Here is an 18947-nt window from a genome sequence, read left to right on the forward strand (position 1 = left end):
GGGGGGAGGGGCAGAGACAGAGGGAGAGAGAGAATCTCAAGCAGACTCCATGCTGAGTGTGGCGCCCAACACAGTCTCACACCCCCAAGACCATGACCTGAGTTGAAACCAAGAGTCAGATGCTTCACTGACTGAACCACCCAGTCGCTCCCCTTTCTCAGCATTATTTAGCTGTTCTAATATCTGTGTTGCCTAAGAGCATAATCTTTGTAATTGATTTTGTAATTCCTCCCAGGTAAGGGGTAAGTGGCGGGTCAGCGTTAGCATCGGCCTTGCCGTGGATGGGCTGAAGGCAGAGACTGTAGCGTGGGCTGTAGAAGTGAAGAGTTGGAGGTGGCAGCACCTGGGAGTGTCCAGGTGTCCAGGGAAGAACCACATGGAACACAGCCATTCCAGGACGTGGCTCCTTTAAGCCAAGCTGCTCCAAGCAGCTCACCCATTTGGCTTCCGAGTACTCCTGGAAAAAAAACTTAGCACGTTATAAAAATGTTCGAATCGGGTTTGTTTCCTAATTAAGGATTCATTGTCAAATAGTACTAACTATCACCAATACTATGCAGAGAGGCTGCAAATAACAACCTATGGTAATTTTGTTATTAAAGGAAAACTACCTCCCTGTGCTATGCCATGGTGAAAGTACTAAATATTTTCTTTGCCCGGAACAGATCCTTAACAGGTAACAATGAAAATGACGATGAACATACTTGATCGTGTGGCATCTTGAGTTCAGCATTACATAATCCTCTGTTAGGATGGATAACCTTCTAAGAAGGTTTACACGTTGTGTGTCTGTCACAGAAGAGCAATTATTATGCCTGTGGCTTCTCTTCTGATAGGACAGACCGTGATGCTATGAAGGGGGCAGGGAGGGAAGGACGGATAGGTCATGTAGCTAAATGTACCCTGGCCTCTTGCCCTTTTCTCCTGGCCATCACCACTGGATTATATTCCCTACATGTCCTTGCTGTTAGGTTTGGCCGTGTGACTGAGTCCTCGTGGAAGGGATAAGCCTCGGGATGAACCTGGCCTGGATCCCTGAGTGACTTCCTGGAACTGACTTCCCCATGGTCAGTAAGAATTCACAGAAGTGAAAGATTAACACCCTTTGTGTCAAAGCCTCAAGACATTGAAGTTTATGTGGTAGAGCAGGTAGAGTTATCTTAGCTAATACAGAAAAGTGACACTGGTGAAGCGTTCCATCTTTTTTTGAGAACTGTCCTTTCTTTTTTGCCCTAAGTCTGGCCTTTGGCAGAGACCAATAAATGGCAGAGCTTGGAGGTCTAAGGAGATTTAACAGGTAAATTGGAAGGCCCCACACAAATGCAGCCCTCTCTAGGTCAGGAGTCAGCAAACTTCTTCTCTAAATGGCCGGACATTTAATATTTTATGCTTCTTAAGCCACACAGTCAACACTGACATTGGAGCATAAAAACATCCATAGTCAATAAGTGACAAAATGGGCATGACTGTGTACCAATAAAACTTTATTCACAAGAACAGGAGGCAAGGCAGTCTAGAATTGGCCTGTGGGTTATCGTTTGCTGACACCTGCCCTGTGTGATGACCCCTATTGGCAGAGTCCTGGCATCAACTTTTTCCAGAGAGACACTGACATACTTCCACTCAAATGAGTCAGCTGGCTTCTTTAACAACATACAGGCTGACCCTCAGGATCCTGCTACCAAAATTACCTTGCCAGTCTTCATGTTTTTATAGTAGCCCTCAGTTGGAAGAGGTCAGATTTCCCATGTTTGTTTTCATGATCACCACCATGGTATCTGTTGACCCATAACTGGTATTTTGGGTAATGAGTGTGTGCAGGGGATGGAACAGAAGAGCAGAAAACAAGGAAGAAGGAGAAACAAGGATCCCATAGAGAGAAGAGGGGAGAATTCATATTTTCTTTACAGTTTGCTCATCTAGTATTGAAGTCTGGTTTTATTTGCCATTTCAAGAGAATACAGACTGATACGTGGGTTAAAGAAAGAACCCCAGGTTCTAACACAGATCCAAGCGTCTCCAAGTCCTTCCACCATCACTCTTGCAGCAACCAAACGCTGGCCACCCATTGTCGGGACTTGGTGACTCGGTGTTCTACAACTATTGAATTGTAGATGACTTCAGCCCTAGCAGCAGAGGCCTCCATGATGCCCCGCCGGGATTCTTTCCAAGACTTAATTCTGGAGAGCTCTCCATTTCCTGTTGATCGCGCGGGTCTTACACACACAAATGCTCTGTTCTGTTACTTTGTCACAGCCCATTATGTCAGGAAAAAGGAAGCCGTTCAGCCTGTGAATCTCTGTCATTGGCACGCAGGGTGTGGTACTGTGTTGTCTCAAATGTGGTTGTCAACACGGCCGGGCTGACAGTCACATCACGGTCCCTGCGCCACTGATCACTTCACATCTCTGGCTAGTACAGGTGTCTCCCCACCAGTGATGGGGGTCACCAGACTACACTCAAGGCAGGTGCGGATGAATTATCTGGATCCTTCCAGCAAGAGCACTAAAATGGCAGTTGAAGCCCGAGTTCCAACCGGCTGCCTTCTCAGGCTCCATCAGCCAGGATCCACGTGAAGCAAACACTTTGACTCCACAAGCAATGCGGGTGCTGTGTCAAAAGGTCACGGCTAAGAACCAAAAATGCCCGATGCTGACCTCCACTTCTCCTTGAGAAGTGGACTTGAAGGCCATCCCAGGGTCTGAAGGATATCCAGTGCAGGCCTCTCTAGGATGGCATGGGAACATGGCAAAAACGTCAAGATTAACTGGGGCTTAGGGAGACATTTACCAAAACAGGAGCACATACACCCCCTGGCTTCGTCAGCATTTCCCCAGGCGAGATGAGTCAAACGTTTATATTTTTACATATGCAACACGCTTGCAATTTTCAGCCCGGGACGATAGAAAAACTTATTGAAAATAGTTAATCAATTTTACAAAGACGCCATAGGCGGACGCGCTTTCAGACCGAGACAGTTTTGAAAGTCACCTGGAGGATACCAGTCTGACTCAGAGCTTTATGAAGGCACATTCCTAATATGGTCTCTGTGTTGCATGAAAAACAATTGGTTTGGACATGAACTCGTTTCTGTTTTTAGACTCTAGGCCCACAATACCCTAAATAGGTTGGGGCTGTGCTGATTTTACCACTTTTTGCATTTTAGCGAGTTTTCTTGTTACTGTTTCATGTAAGTGATCTGCAGAAATTGCGGATGAGTAAGAACAGGGAGGGCAAACCCACGGTGATCTGGACATCACTCCCCAATTCTGGGTCCATGGCGGCTCTCAGCAGTTCGTCAATATGCTCTTTTCTGCCCAAAGCCTGGCTAATCCAGTGCGCCGGTAAGTTCTCAATTGGCCGGGCTCCACGTACACGCTGAAGCTCACTTGCTTTCCCATGATAAGTCCAGAGGAGACTCGAAAGTCCTGCTGCTTTGATGTAGCTATTTTTGTGAGTTAAACATTAATTGCGCAAGGATCTGCTGGATGCATCTCAGATAGGATGCAGTGTGTTAAGCATCAAGATTTCAGGGTGAATAAGAGATTCCCTCTGACCTCGGGGTCTCAGGAAAACACGGTTTTTCAAGGTCATGCCACAAGGTTCTACAGAAAGGATGGTCCGGGAGTGCAGTGAAGGCGTATTTATCCAAAAGCGAGTGGAGAGAGAGGCGGCCTCCTGGGGGAAGTGATCCTCCCACCATGGTTATTCAAGTACAGCTCTCAGAGAGAACCAGCTTCCCAACTGGATAGCATTGTGGGCCTCCCTTCCTTCTCCTGCCTGTTTGCCCAAAACACACAGAAGGCCTTTGTGATTCGAGATCTCCTTGCCTTGCAAACCCAGGGATGAATAAATCTGGATGTGGGCTGCGCTTTTTAATCCAGTTCTGGCTTTGTTGTTCTAGGCACCACGATTGTGGTCATGTGAGTAGTTTCTTTCTTTCTTTCTTTCTTTTTTTTTGGACAGTGCTGTTTTTCTACCTTGTAGCAAGGGTAGGTTGGAATGCATTTGAAAATTAAAAATATTTTTCCCGCAAAGGCAAGGTTTTTCAAGTTTGTTCACCCTGAACCCTTGCAACTTATTTTATCCCTGTTTCAAGCAAATCTTGAAGTGGGGAGACAAATGGGTTGTGAAGCTGGAAGGTATCTCGTTTTTTAATCCATTGTTTCCGTGAGAGTTTACAGCTTCCCCATAAAACATGTAGGTTGAGAAAAATTGGAAAAAATCTCTTCAAGGACTTCTCATTGTGCTCCCTCATGTTTCAAGATGCTTCTTGTATGACGGCACATATGTCTTTATCTGTGCACGGGGCCCTCCATGTTCTGAAGCCACGTCAAGTGAATTCATTTTGCACTAACGAGAGAGCTGCCGTGTATTGGCCCAGAGGCCCTGTGTCCTTTCCTTCTTGGGCGGCTGAACTCTGCAACTCCCCAAAAATGTACTCTCCGAAAATTTCCAGCAGGACTTTCCCCAACATTTAAATAGTGAGTGCAGCACGGTAGGCTCTGCTCCTTAGAGCACAGCCGTAGGAAGCCAAGGGCCTCAACTCTCACTTTTGTGTTAGTGGCAGACTAATTTAGTGGCGGACTAGACTATTTATAAAGGTGGGGTAAGGGTGTAGAGCAACCGGAAGAGATAGGGATTTCCCCAGGGATCGTGAGGAGCATCGCTGTGACCATCCAGTGCCCAAAGAAGCAAGGAGAGAGAGAAGGTGCTAGAACCAGGTGAGGGAGGATGTGTGGGTGAAGAGGACCACTTGGCAGGAGCTACAACCTTCTGCTGAGGAATTCAGCCTACCTTTAGTGATACCCTTCTCTCCCAAGGGAAGGTCTCAGGGTAATAAACATTCTGCACCATCATGCAAGGCCAGCTAGAAACCAGATGGTGAGAGGACCTCGTTGATAGCTTGTATCGGTCGGCTTCCCCAGGGATGAGTACAAAGGAGTGGAGAGTGGCAAATCTGGACAGGGAAATGGAAGATTCCAGACTAACGGTCATGTTAGCTTTTTCCCAGAGAGAAAGGCCATGACTGTAGTCTGTGTCCTGCCCCAGTCTGCCATCGCTGGGCTCTGTCCTATGTCCATCGCCATGGCTGGCATGTTGATAGACGGCTACCATTTTATCACTGCCGTGGGCAGAAAAATGGGCCCACTGGGCAGTTAGGCAAAGCAGATGTGTGTGGTTCTCTTCAACTTCATGGGATGGGTTTTATTTTCTATCAGGAGCTAGCCAAGGGGTTACCTAAATTCTCTCCAAGAGCAAGAAAGAAGTTATCAGCACTGAGTTTAATGACTCACAAAATAAATCATTTAACCTGTAGAGCTCTGGGGCTAGCAATGGCCCTCTCTTTTTTTTTGGATGACTTAATTAACAAAATTCTCAGTGTATTGAGAGTTCTGCCAATACTGGACCCTCCCCATATATTTCTTGAGTTTATAATTAATTGGGAATGGTGTTCCATCTTGGGCAGGCCCAGCAACTAACCTGCTTTTCCTCTTCAAGTGGTTTTAAGAGTTCTAATTCAGTTGGAAATTGCTTCTTTTTAGCCTGATCGGTTTAATATCATGAACTAAATGCTTTAACGTACACATATGTCTAATGAACTCTGCTCTCTTTGCTCAGATCCCTGAGATAAAATGACCCTAATGTAGAATCAGTCCACACTGCCCAATCTTAGCAGCACCACGAGTATTTCATCCCGCAGATCAGCCCACACCTGCCCTTAGGCTGAGGATCCCTGTCCACAGCACAAATGCTTCCCCCACCAGTCCAGTTTCCTGGGACCAACAGGGCCCTCATGCGGTGTTCAGTGCTCAAGGATTTGCACAGACAAACAGAAAAAGGCCTGCCAGTTGGTGATAAATACCGAAACCCAGAAGTGTTGTAGATTCAGGGATTGGAAGTCTCTTTGGGGACCCTCTTCAGGGAAGAGAACTGGGAGAGCGGAACCCATGGGGAAACAGGAAGCTGGTTAATAGAGAGAATAATGGAACAGGTATGTAGAGAGGAAGGCGGTATGCCAAAAAGGAGGGAGCCAGAGGAAGCAAAGTAGGAGAGAGAGAGGGTGTGTGTGTGTGTGTGTGTGTGTGTTTGACAGAGAGATTGAGATATCAGGACCCTGACCTGTTTCTCAGAATAAGGACCTCCCTTCTGCCTCCAGATTTCTAATCCTTGGCTTTATTTTCCATGAGGCCTACCTGGGAAGGGCACCATAAGACACTCCAACTACTCTGGCCGACCTAGTTCTTGGGTAGGTGACTGTCCAGCTTCAGTGGATTTTCAGAATCCTGAGCTAATAGAGGTCAACAGCTGTGTTATTGCAAATGCTGTGGACTGTGTTCTGTCAGTGCCAAAATGCACAGCACACTGACAACAGCCCTTTGTTAACACTGGGGAGCCCCCAGAGCCCCAGGGTAATTCCATCACCACCCAAGTTGTGGGATGGCTTAGTGAACAGTCCAGGGTACGGTAAAAAAAAAAAAAAAAAGGAAAGGAAAGAAAAGAAAAATAAAAAAGCAAAAAAAGAAAGGAAGGAAAGAGGGAAAGGACGGAAGGAAGGGTGACATATGGTTTCAGGCCTGCCAGGACCCCTCTGCGCTTAACTGAGCCACTGTCCCTGTCTTTCTGGTCCTTTGTCTCCACATTCACTTGGCATTTTTTAAAAGGAGACAAAGCAGGTGATGAACACAGTACGAGTGATTTTCTCTTAAGAGAAGGAAGTGTCATGCTGAGAAAAGGGAACAAATCTCAAGGGGAGCTTGTCTTGAGACCAAAAACCTAGGACGGACAGCTTATTTGGATCCTAGTTATTTCATTAGATTTATAAAGTGCCTTTGAAAAGAACAGGGTGCTCTGGGGACAAGTCAGAACATGGCAGCCCTCAGCTTCCCCAAGAGGAGAGGTCGGGATGGAAAATTGAAGGAATAGACTTGACTGAGTCCGTGATGGCAGATTCAGCCCTTGAAATCAAAGTCAGAGAAGAAAGTTGGAGAAATTCTTGCCACTGTGCTGTGGGAGTCACCCTGAACTATTTCTCAGAAGGTTTCCCCACCATGCCTCCTCAGGGAATGAGAGGCAACAAGACCTCGATTACGGAACCTGGTTCAGGTCCCTCCACTGACCAGCAGTGGGGGCTCGGGCAGATTCTTTGCCTACTCAGAACCTCAGTGTCCTCTTCTGTGACATGTAAGCCACAGATGAACACCTCCGGGGCTCCACATGAAGATCCAACAAGAAGGTGAAACGTTAGCCTCCTGAAAAATTTAACACATCGCCTCGGCCATCTAGCAGACCTTAGCTACACCAGGGGGTCTCATTGCCTTCATCCCCCGCTTCAGGCTCCTGTCCATGTGCAGCTCCAGAGCCGTGAGATCAACCACCTCAAAAAGTCCCTTTGTTCTCCTAATACCTGCAACAAAATCGTCCTCGGTGTGTATTCCTTAGTGGTTGCAGGGGAAGAAATGAAAAATCAGGTGATGAGGAAACTCACCTCCATGGGTCTTCGTCTACTCCCTGGGCTCTCCGTTGGCATTTACGCTTTCATCCATTCATGAAACTTACATGCCCACAGTGCGCCGGTCACTAAAGACTCAGCCGTGAATGAGAAGCATTTAGAGTTAAAGAAGCCTGCCTGGGGCTCTGGGCCATGAATTCCAAGGATGCCAGCGTACTTCACGGCTTTGTGTGCCTTTGTCTCCCTCTTCTGCACAACCAGCTGCTTGATGGCCTGAGACGTGTTCTGTGCGGGGACAGTGGCCCACCACAGCTGTACAAGGTGCTCCCATTTTTAGATTTCTCAAAGCAGGGATGAATCTTTGCTTTTCATTTTGCTGGCTCCCTTATCCTCCCCCTATTATTCCTACCCTCCCTTCCCCGTGGACTTCTGCCAGTGTCCTCAGAAGCCAAACACGATGTTGTCACCGTCTCTTACTGGCTCTCAGGTTGGTCGGCTGTTTCTGTGTTCAAATCCTTGGTTTGACCACCATATGCCTTCCTGGGTCTTGCCAGTCACGATTTCCAAATGCTCATCAGCTCCTTTCTTAACCCTTGGCTATGCTCCAACTTCCCCAGTGGAAGGCCTTCCTTTCTCTGGGAAGGGGATGCTCTTTACTGAAAGCATTTGGAAACGCAGCCGACCACAGATCCTAAAAGAAGGAGACACCCACCTAAGGATCAACTCTGATGATCTGTGGAACAAAGGAGCCTGAGTGCACCTTCTCCTGTTTTTTGTCATTTGCACCCTGGATCCTAAACCCAAAGGCCCACGCTCCAAGAGCTGTTACTCACCATGGCATTCGACCAATTGGAACAAGATGGTCTCAAACCCATAGAATCCAACACACTTGAACGTCCATCTCTGTCCCCGTGGATCTGAAAATACGTACACTTTGAGGTGTGGGAGGGCGGTTAAAACCAACGGGGCTCAGATGAGCTCATTACGCATCGCATGTGCCCCTGCGTGTGAGTGTGGTTATGTGTATCCATGTGGCGTGTGCTTTTCCTCTGTCAGAATGAAAGATTTCATTAACATCAGCTCCCCATCCCTTCCCATTATTCCATCCTAATGACTGTTATCAAAGTTGGCCCACAGTAGCCTCAAACGTAACCAACGAGGCTCACGGAGCAGAAAGATCACCTCATAAAATCCAGGAGGAAGGTGGCAAGGTGAAGCAGGCCTGCCAGGGTCCCCCTTGCCACGAGGCAAGTGTCCTCTGCATGCGCCTTGAGGTATAAAAATAGCCCCAGGAGTGACTGAATGCTAAGCTGGCTTTCTCCCCAAACCTTGTAAGTAGGCAATCAGGATTTAACAACGCACAAATTTCCAATTTTTTAGTTTATGAAAAAAAAATACATTTTTTTTAACCTCAGTGAGAGACTCATCTTAAAAAAAAAAAAAATTATTCAGTGATTTCCTCCCTCTCTTTCCGATGAGGAAAACTGGACTATTTATGCTGCATTTTAGGCTTTTTTTCATATATAATTTTTCATATAAATGCACATTTTCCCCTTCTTTCGGGGCGGAAATTTAACTTTTGTGGAAATGTGATGTGTGTTTAAATTACCAATTTCATAGGCAATATGTCTGATAATTGCGGAGAGATACTGAGTTAACTTGTAGCAATGAGTTCCGTGACAAAGGGAAATCAGTTTGTTTGTGGTAAGCAGAGGATAAGGCTCCGAAACTTTACTATTTGGGAGTGGGGGGAGGTTGGGGTCGGGAGGCCCAGAAATTGCTTTTTATAATTAAAAAGGGAATCTCAGATGTTTTATATCTTGAATATTTACAATAAAACCTTTAAGTGCTTGTCAAGAGGGTAATGTGTCATTAACTGGGGACTCTGCCTCGCCTCTCCTCTCGGACATGACAGTGCAGCAGGATAAGAGAAGAGTAATTATGGTTCAGCAGGGCTGCCAGGTGTGATAAATGACTAATCAGCACGCAGGAGCCTCTGTCCTCAAAGGAGGACTATTACAGTGTTATCAGCTGCTGGCCCGGGTGTACGGGGCCCCAAACAGGGACAGGGACAGGACCTTGCGCCGCGCAGCTTGGCAGGCCTCTCGTGAGCCCACGGCTGTCGCTTAGTTTTGTCACTGGCGTCTTTGTGTAGCTGCCACCAAGGGGGGGTGGGGGGCGGGGGGGAGGAAACACACAGGGGCTGGAGCGGTCCACCTCGTGCTAATATTCATATAACACGCTCGCCAGCCTCCCGTCACCCAACCCAGGGCGGGGTGGGGGTGGCTTTTCCGGGGGGGGGGCGGCTTTGATAGCATCTGACCCTGCCAGAAGCTCGTTCTCCACCGTGGAGTCGGCGGCCTCTCCTGTCCCTTACACGCGCGTTGGGCGTGAGTGTTATTCCTACTGTATCAGAGCGCTTCCCACGCAGGAACAATGCCGAATTGTTCCCCAAGCCAGCTGACAGCTCAGTCCCGTCCCTGAGAACCCCAGATGCCTACCGCAGGAGCACGCTAGACCCTTGTCCCAAATGTTCTTCCGCTTTGCTCAGGGTCCGAGCCCCTTCGAGTTCGTTGACTCTTTATGATCAGGAAATACCTATCAACCCAGACGGATATTGATCAAACCCCCTCTCCAACAACCCGCACCGCATTGAGTCTTTGCTCCTAAACCCTTTGTTTGTTGGTTGGTTTCCTTCTCCCAGGATGCTGGAAGATGAGACCATTTAAGAAATACTTGTAACAGTCATACCTCAGGAACTAGTCACGGGAGGGTGAGGAGGTGCTGCCTGATGTGATAAAGGACGTATGTGTCTAAAAAGAGAGAGAGAGAGAGAACGACACTTTTGATACAAAGGTTATTTTTATAATACTTGCATTTTTATCGGTTGACGTATTTTAACAGGGAGCCCTGACTGAAGTCACAAAAATTATGACTCCGGCACTCGAGCTCCTTATCTGACAAATGCACTGCGAACGGTCTTGTTCTTATCAATGAGATCAGATTTCAAAAATGAATGCAAGACCAAGGCGTTGCTCTGCGCACAGATAACCTTGCAGGCGCGGACTCCCGAACCAGAATAAAAGAATCCTCTATGAAATAATGGGCCAGGAAGCCCCATCGCGTCACACTGTAATAGACAGTGGGGGGTGGAATCAAAAGGGGGAAAAACTCATTTCATCTCAGTTAATGGCAGGGAAACGAAGGCAGAGAAGGACTTTCTTCAGAGCGGAGCTGGTACGACAAAGACCAGGGTTTCGCCGTGTCATGCACCATTTGCCTTTGCACTGGGGCTCTTTTCAGGAGCTGTGAAGCCATTATTATAATGTGAAAAAGGTGTAAAGAAATACTCCCTTCTGGACACTGGAAGGGCAAATGAGGTGCAAGCCTTTTTTCTTTTTCTTTTTTTTTTCTTTCTTTCTTCTTCTTCTTTTCCTGCTGCTGCTGCTTTTTTTTTTTTTTTTTTCCTCTCAGACTCTCTTCTTTGCCTTTATGCACAATGTGCTCAGAAAGGGTTCAAGTCCCCCTGGTAAAAAGGCTGAGGGATGCCAAGGAGTTCGCTGTGCCCTTAGATAAACAGTTTGTCTTGGCTCTGCTCACCTGCTTTTGTGACTTCGCCGGCTGGAAAGTAGCACAAGCATGTTCTGACCCCAGCTCCTCTCTGCTCACGTTATTTTCAGATAAGAAATTTCAAAGCCCAAGCCCCATCCTTGCTCTAAGTGTGTCACAGGGATGAGGGACGGGGGTATCCAGGAGCATGGTAGCCAGCCTTGGTTCTTCCGTAACCCTGAGAAGGGTCCTCTTGGTCTGGGTGGCTTTCCTTGGGGCAAGGCGCAGAATGGGAAGATGAAAAGAAAGGCTTTCTTTTTTGGTCCTCAGCTGTGCTAAAAGTGACCTCCTCACGGTACTGATGGGTAAGCCAAACTCCTTTGTAAATTATGGAACCCAAGTTGGGACTTGGAAGCTGATTAAAATGAGCTTTTCTCGAACTGAACAATAAATATGGCTACCACCATCTTAAAAGGAGAGAGAGAGAGAGAGACAGACAGAAAGCAAAGAAGAATTAAAAAAAAAAAAAAAAAAAAAAAAAACCATAAAGCTCCAAACTGGCTTGTTCCTCTGTGGTTACGGGGACAGCAAGATCGCACAGACAGCCAGCATTTGATTCTCAGGACTGCTAAAGTGTGAAGAACAGCAGTGACATTCTAGTCTTCAATAAATCACTATAAAAATGTTTATGAACCCTGCAATTTACTGTCTTTTAAATGCAAATTGAAAGGGGCACCATTGCAAGTGTAAAGGATACCGGGGGTGGCCTGCAGGAATTATAAAGATGTTGCAGTAGGTTTGGGAGATTGTGTGATCTCAAATGGGACCATTTCCAAGTGATTTTGCATTTATACATCTGTGACAGTTGGGTTAATTTATTAACGAGATTGCTGTGAATTGCAGGGAGGTGGAGGCTGGTATCGCCTTAAACAGTCGCTTTGAGAGAATGACATTTTCATTTCCCCGAAGGAAGAGGGAAACTGGTGATTCAGAATCCAGCTCCCGAAAGTTCTGTGGACAAAATGAAATTAGAATGTAGTCCCTTCAGTGGAGGGCAGCTCATGCACAGACTTTTTTTTTTTTTTTTTTAAATGAAATCTCCCTTCAGAAATTTGAAGACTCACAGCTGGAAGAGGTAGCCCCGAGAAGGGCAGAGTGTAACCATCCTGAACAGCAAGAGAGACCCCCAGCACTCTTTCCCAGCTGAGTGCTTCCTAAAAGGCAAATCATACTTTACGGTTTGGTCACCCTGGGGCGGGCGGACCGAAGAGTGGAGTAGAAAGTGTGACAGGGTGACAGAGTACTACTTCAAGGCCAGGGTCACCTCTTCTGAGTCATGTTATCTCGGCCAAATCTTTATACTTGACCCCCAACTTCCCCACCTGTAAAACTGTTTACTCTGAGTTTGCAACGAGCCGACACGTATGGAAATCGCTTAGCGCAGGGCCAGACCCCTGGGCAGGGACCCCTAACAGCTCCGTCTCCCCCCTTCTCCCTGTCTCCCCACCACTTTCCATGCTCCCTACCTAATGCAGAGAGAGAGAGGAGTAGATGAAGAGATGGTGACCAGTGTACATCAAGACGCGGGATCGCGTTAAGGTGACATCCGTTCGCGGGGATTCTGGTGTGTGTCGCATCCCCCAAATGTGAGTCTGGCAAATATGCAGAGGTTCAGGGACAGAAAGTAAACAGCCCATGAAAACAGGCTGCTCTGCAGTTCTCCCGACTGTTCCCATCCCGCTTCCCACCTGCCTGCTGTGGAAAACCCCCAAAGTAGGCACTGTTTATAGAGCCGTTGCTTGCACAACATTTCCCCGCTCTCCAGCATATGCGCCGTCAACGCTGCAGAGCTGTGTCCTCACTTGCTGCTCCCGCAAAAAGCATTTTGCTTGTTTTCAAACACAAGTGTCTCACGCGGATCGAAGGGCGAGGAGCGGATCTGTTCGCCTTGGCAGCCCCTCGCTCAAATGTGCATCTCTGGCAAGTCCTGCCTGCTGACAGCACTGCCACAGCGCGGGCTATCGGATTCCAAAGTCATTATACCATCTGCTTTTCCAGTCTCCTGCTCTTCGGTGTAGACATATGTTTGAGGGGTTGGTGGGTATGACGGGGAGCGCTTTTTTCCAGGGGAGGAGGAGGACGCCTGTCCCTGCCTACTTCTCCAAGAAACCCCGAACTAAACTGAAATGCAATTTTAAAGGATTCCAAAGTGAGTGCTCCTAGCAAGAAATTTTACCTTATGGGGTCATCTCCTGAAAAAACATGCGGATCAAAACTTTGGAGACGATGTACCTTTGGTGTTTATAGTAATCAGGGAGATGCACGGCTTGAATTTGCTGTCATTCTTATCCTGGTAATATGCAACAGAGTTAAAAAAAAATATATATATATATATTTTTTCACTCTTATCTCTGTATGTCCATATGGACCCTGACCTTGCCATTCCAGATTTTTACTTTATTTTTATTTTTTTATTTTTATCTTATTTTTAATTTTCATGATCCTTTGTTCTTTCTGGCTTTCACCTGAAAAACGCTGTGTATGTACAATGGTGCTTAGAGAATTGACTCTTGTGTTATGGATCACACCAAGAAGCCTAATGTATGGTGGATTTGTACTTATATTTATTTCTTCCTTTCCCTCCTGTCCCCTCCTCTCCTGTCCCCTTCCCTCCCCTTCCCTTTCCAGCTCATCCCACCCATACTCCCTTTCTTTTTCTTCCCCTAGAAGGAAATATGCAGACTGGCTTGAGGGAGGACAGCGCTGGTAAGGTCAACTGGGCACGGGATGGAGACGGAAATAGATTTTCTATGCACATTTCACGCTGCCTTCCTGGGAATTTCTGGATGTTTTGCAGCCTAATGCTTAGCCTCCAAAATTCTTTAAGAAAAATTGCACAATGTGAGTAAAATGGGGATGTCTTTCCCTTGCGCTGGTGCCCCATAACGTGCTGGAATGCACGTCAGTTCGCCGTCTGTTGTCCAAAGTGCTGGCCCCCTCTGCCTTCTCCGAGCTCCTTGCGTGAGGCATCGAGGATTTTTATCCTTTGTCCTTGGGCCCAGAGCAGAGCCTGCTGTGTTTGTGGAATGAACTTACCAAAGCTCATGATTTTAAAGACTTTTCCAAGGAGAGACTCAGACTGGAACATAGCAATAGAGGTGATTAGGCACAGTGCTTAATTCCAGAGTCCTTCTGAGTTCAAATCTTGGCTTTGTATCCTCTGAACCGGGTACTGTCAGACCAGTTAGTGTAGTTAAGCCTCAGTTTCTTAGTGTATACAGTGGCTATAATACTACCTCCTTCCTCTGGAACTCATGGGGAGGGGATCACTGTAGGGATTACCTCCTAATCCCCAGGAAACTGCCCAGCACCGTCCTCAGCATAAATGAAGGGGTCTTGAATTGTGATCAGTAGATAACATCCTCCAACTTGAAATGTGGAAGCAGGTCTTGCTTCAGTTGAAGTAGCTTTTGAAAGCACCAATCTGATCTTGACCTTAGGGCATGTCTCTGAAATTCTCTCCCGTTAGCATCTCTGAAATCCAAGCACATCTCCAAGCCCCCATTAGGCAGGCGGTGGTGATGTGAAATTTCTCATCGCCTTTGCATACGTAAACATGCACAGTGCCAGGCAGCGCTGGAACTTGAAGGGCGGGTGTGACCGGCTTTGAAGAAAATCCCAGAGGTAATGCGGAGCACGTACCCTTCCAGGAGCCAAAGGGTTGTTGGGGTGGAGGGCCAGGTGAGTCTGGCAGCGTTCCAGAAGTAGGAAGCAAAAGTAGGTTTTACTACTGAGCGTGGCGGAAGAGCAAGCTCAAGGGCCCAGCACCGCCGGTTTTCCCCTTTTTACAGGATTCTTCCAGGCAAGGTTGCATCACTCACGCTTTCAGCGGCACAGAAGGTGACCGCACATAGAGAAATACGGCATCAGTGATTCAGAGTTGAAACGTTATTCAAGGGAGAGAGACCTTTACTTAGTGTAAAGAAATTTTAGGAACGCCTTGTCGTTTGTTCCTTACTATCTTTTTATTATACACAGAAGAATTAATCTATGACAGAAATGGAGGTCTAGTTATGTCTAGAAAAGGTCTTGCAATAAGAGAAAAAAGAAGTCACAATGAAAGGAAAGCATCGTGCCATATTTTAATTGGCAACATTTTTTTCTCCTTAGTGGAAAGTAAATAATGCCATCTACAATCTCAGATTCAGTAAAATACAGTATCTTCTCCCCTGATGGAAATCTTGAAAGAGTTTCTTCGTGCCTTTGGGGTAAGAACCAGAATCCCTGATGTGACTGGCTAGGCTCTCCGGGGTTTGGAGAGCTCAGCTCTCCAGACCCTTCAGCACCAGCTCCCCACACCCCAGTCCTGGGTTTCCACACTGCATCCACACGGGCACTCCACCAAAGCAAACCTCACCTCACAAGGTTCTGCCTCTTCCTGGAATATTCTTCTTCCTTCTGTCTCCTTAGATCCCGTCTGAGGCCGACAGGATAACGGCTCCAAAGATGTGGACATCCTAATCCTCACAACCTGTGATTCTGGGAGATCCTGGGCCAAATGGGAAATTAAGGTTGTAGAATGGAATAAAAGTGCTGTTCAGCTGGGCTTGAAATTGGGAGATTGCCCTGGGTTATCCAGCTAAGTCCACTTTAATCACAAATTTCCTTAAATAAGTAAGAGGGCAGCAGAGGACTCATAACCAGAAAGATGGTAGAGTGTGGAGGTACGGCCTGCAGTTGCCGTCTTCGAGGCGGAGGAAGGGGCCACGAACCATGGGATGCGAGCGGTCTCTGGAAGCTGCAAAAGACAGAAAATGAGCTCCCCCCCAAACCCCCAGAGCCTCCAGAAGGGAACACAGCCCTGCTGACACCTGGGGTGTAGCTCAGTGGGACCCATGTTAGACTCCTGACCTCTGGCACTGTAGGGAAATTAATTTGTGTTGTTTTAAGCCACTAAATTTGGGGTAATTCATCAGAGCAGCCATAGGAAACTGAGGGGCCCTCTGAAAGCCCCTTCCTCGGGAGGTTCTTCTCCTACCTCCCCAGGGGCTGTCAGAGCACCCGAGCCTCTCTTCTACCCCACCTTCAAGGTTTGCCGTTTCACACTTACTTGTGCGATTATTAACGCCTGTCTCCGCCATTGGACTGTCTGCTCCATGAGGGCTGGTATGGATTATGCTTCACTATGCTATCCCTACAGCCCCAGAGCCTAGGAAGACCTCAGCATTTGTAGAATGAATGAATGAATGAATGGTGAAGTCCATGAACACCATCATTACTTAGCCCCCAGGAGAAAGGAGGGCAAGTCGCTGCCAGCCTTCGTTCAGCACACATACCCCACATCTGGTGCCTGCGAGGGAGCAGCGGTCCAGTTTGCTGCTGAGCGCACTGCTGAACGTGGAGGGAAGGAGATGCCGTCCCTAACCCATTCTGGTTAGACCCAGGCTGGCAGCTCTGCCTCCTCGCCCAAGACAAAGGCCTCCACACAAATCCAGCACACAATCAGCGCCCCCCTCCTGCCTCCGCCCAGTCTCAGCAGGGGAGTCAAGCTGAATATTTCTTTAAGGGATGCTGTTGAGTTTCTTCTGGTGGAGTGAAGGATTTGTAGCAAAACGCGGCATGTAACTTGAGCGTTCTGTGAAGCCAGATATCGGTGCCAAGCTAAATTTGTGTGTGCAGCTTCTGTTTAAGGCAATTATGTAGTGTGTAATACCCAGTAGAGAAATTAAGCCGAAGTACATTTTGCCCATAGAGATTATCCTCTCAGTTGGATTTATTTTAAACAAGTTTTGCCCCTTATAGATTAAGGTGCATGCAATAAATCACTTATGTAATAAACTACACTATATTATGTGGAAAAAAAAATATGAGCCAAGGTAGGGGGAGAGGCTTCAAATGGAGCCAGACCTCAGGCAGGAAGGGCGAGAGGGAGGGGAAGCGTGGAGGGAGGGGGCGTTCTGCAGCAGGAGGCTGGAAGGGGTGCCCGGGCGGCCTCTCCAGGGCACAGCGCAGGACGCTGCTGGAGGGAGTCACTTACATTTAGTAACAGCAGAGCTGTTTCTTCCGGGGAAGTTCCAGAGCTTGTCTTTCTAGAGCAGCCTCGGGCCTCCCTTTCTCAATCACCAGCCATCCACAGTGAGTCTGGAGGGAGCAAAAAAGATGTAGGACTTTATTAACGAGGAGAAAGTGGGGACAGGTTGTGATAAGGGGCCTGGGGTAATCCCCACCCACCAGATCATAGGGAAAACCTAGGAACTAACACAAGACATCCAGTCAGATTTGAACCTCAGATGAACAATGAATGACTTTTAGTATAAGTATATCCTGTAGCATTCTGGGGACATACTGTACTAACAAATTATTCATTGTTGATATGGAATTCAGACATCCCTGGGCTTTTGTATCTTTGTTTGTGAAATCTAACAACTCTTACCCTAGCAGAAATAAGGATGAGAACTTTATTATAGCAGATAGATTATTTTGAGCTTTTACATTATGTAGGGCCCCCGTTAAGTGCTTCACATTCCTGATTTAATTTACTCTTTGCAAGCAAACTAGGATGGTGATGCCATGTTTATACCCATTTCACGGAGGAGTAAACTGAGGTTTATAGAGGTTCAACCACACACCCAGCATCTCTCCATCTGTGAGGGGAAAGATCTAGGCTTCACACCAAGGCCATCTGGCTCCAGAACTTGTGCCCATAATCGGGAAGTTGTATGACTTCTTCTAGATGCTGATTTGAAAAATAACTTCACGATGAAACACGCCAGGGGAGACTGCCTGTTCTCCTTAGTGCAGAAACACAGTAGAGCTCACAGATCCATACTGTTTAGGGAAGAAAAATGATACTGCTCCAAAAATCATTTAAAAACTTCCTGGTGCACATGCCTGCTCGCCACGGAGAATGCGCCACGGGGCCGCAGAGCACACGTCCGGGAGGGGACAGTGCAGACCCCTCTCTCCTGCCGAAGAACCTCCTTCCAGAGCCATCCTCTGTGGAGAGCAGAGAGAAGCCACTCCAATTTACATGTTTGTCATTCTCGAACTTTGAGAGCCCAACAAAACCGAGTGCTTAGTAGGAATCAGACATGGATAAGCTGCTTGTAATTTATGATTTAATGCAGCATAGTGTAAAAATAGGCCATGGCACTGAAAGGCAATCAAACTCTATTGTCACCAGGAATGGGAGGAACGGGGACGTGATCTGACATTTGCTGACGGCCCGCTCCGTACCGGGAACCTTACAGCCACCGGCTCATCCCGCCTCTCCATTCTCCGCGTGGGGCCTCTCTCATTTATCTCTGGCTGAGAAACAAAGTGCCCCACGATTCCCTGGCTTAGAACAACAGCTGTTTTACTAGATATCACGATTTTCTGGGGCAGGACTTTGGATAAGGCTGGGCTGGTTGAGTCTCCCGCTCCACGTGCCACTGGCAGGGGTCATAGTGGTGCTCAGGTGACCGGGAGGGCTGTGCTGGGCTGTCTGGACGGTTCTTCTCACTCGCACGGTGCCTTGTCAGCCTAGCAGGGGACGGTGGACTCCGTGTGCGTGGATTCCTGGAAGGCCCCTGTCCCAGCCACACCGGCAGAAGCCGCATGGCTTTTCCAACCTGGCCTTGGAAGTCAGACGGGGGTCACTCCCACCGCAAGCCACTGAGGGAAACCGTCGCCTCTGTACCTCATGGGGGAAAGCAGTCCCAAACCCACCAGATTCAAAGGGAGGGACACAGACTCCACTGCCGGATTTTAGAACTGTCGTGGGGTGTCTGCCCGTTGCTCTTTCCTTTGTTAAAAAAAAAAAAAAAAAAAACCTCTGTCTCCTATATCTCTACATTGCCGGGTGCTCCTGTCTCCAAAGCTCTTTCATTTGTTCCTATTTCAAGGTCAACTGATGAGCAACCATGATTCCATCTGTGATCTCCATCTCCCTTTGCCTAGTGAC

At 47.5% G+C, this 18947-nt stretch overlaps 1 protein-coding gene across 1 annotated transcript in view; it reads left to right on the forward strand.

The window, feature by feature from the left end:
- Window positions 1–18947, forward strand: part of LOC111152819 (WW domain containing oxidoreductase) — a 1002850-nt gene that overhangs the window by 800721 nt on the left and 183182 nt on the right. The gene's annotated exons all lie outside the window — the stretch shown is intronic.

The sequence above is a fragment of the Enhydra lutris genome, unplaced genomic scaffold, assembly GCF_002288905.1.
Source record: "Enhydra lutris kenyoni isolate GAN:26980312 unplaced genomic scaffold, ASM228890v2 scaffoldscaffold30, whole genome shotgun sequence".
Taxonomy (NCBI): domain Eukaryota; kingdom Metazoa; phylum Chordata; class Mammalia; order Carnivora; family Mustelidae; genus Enhydra; species Enhydra lutris.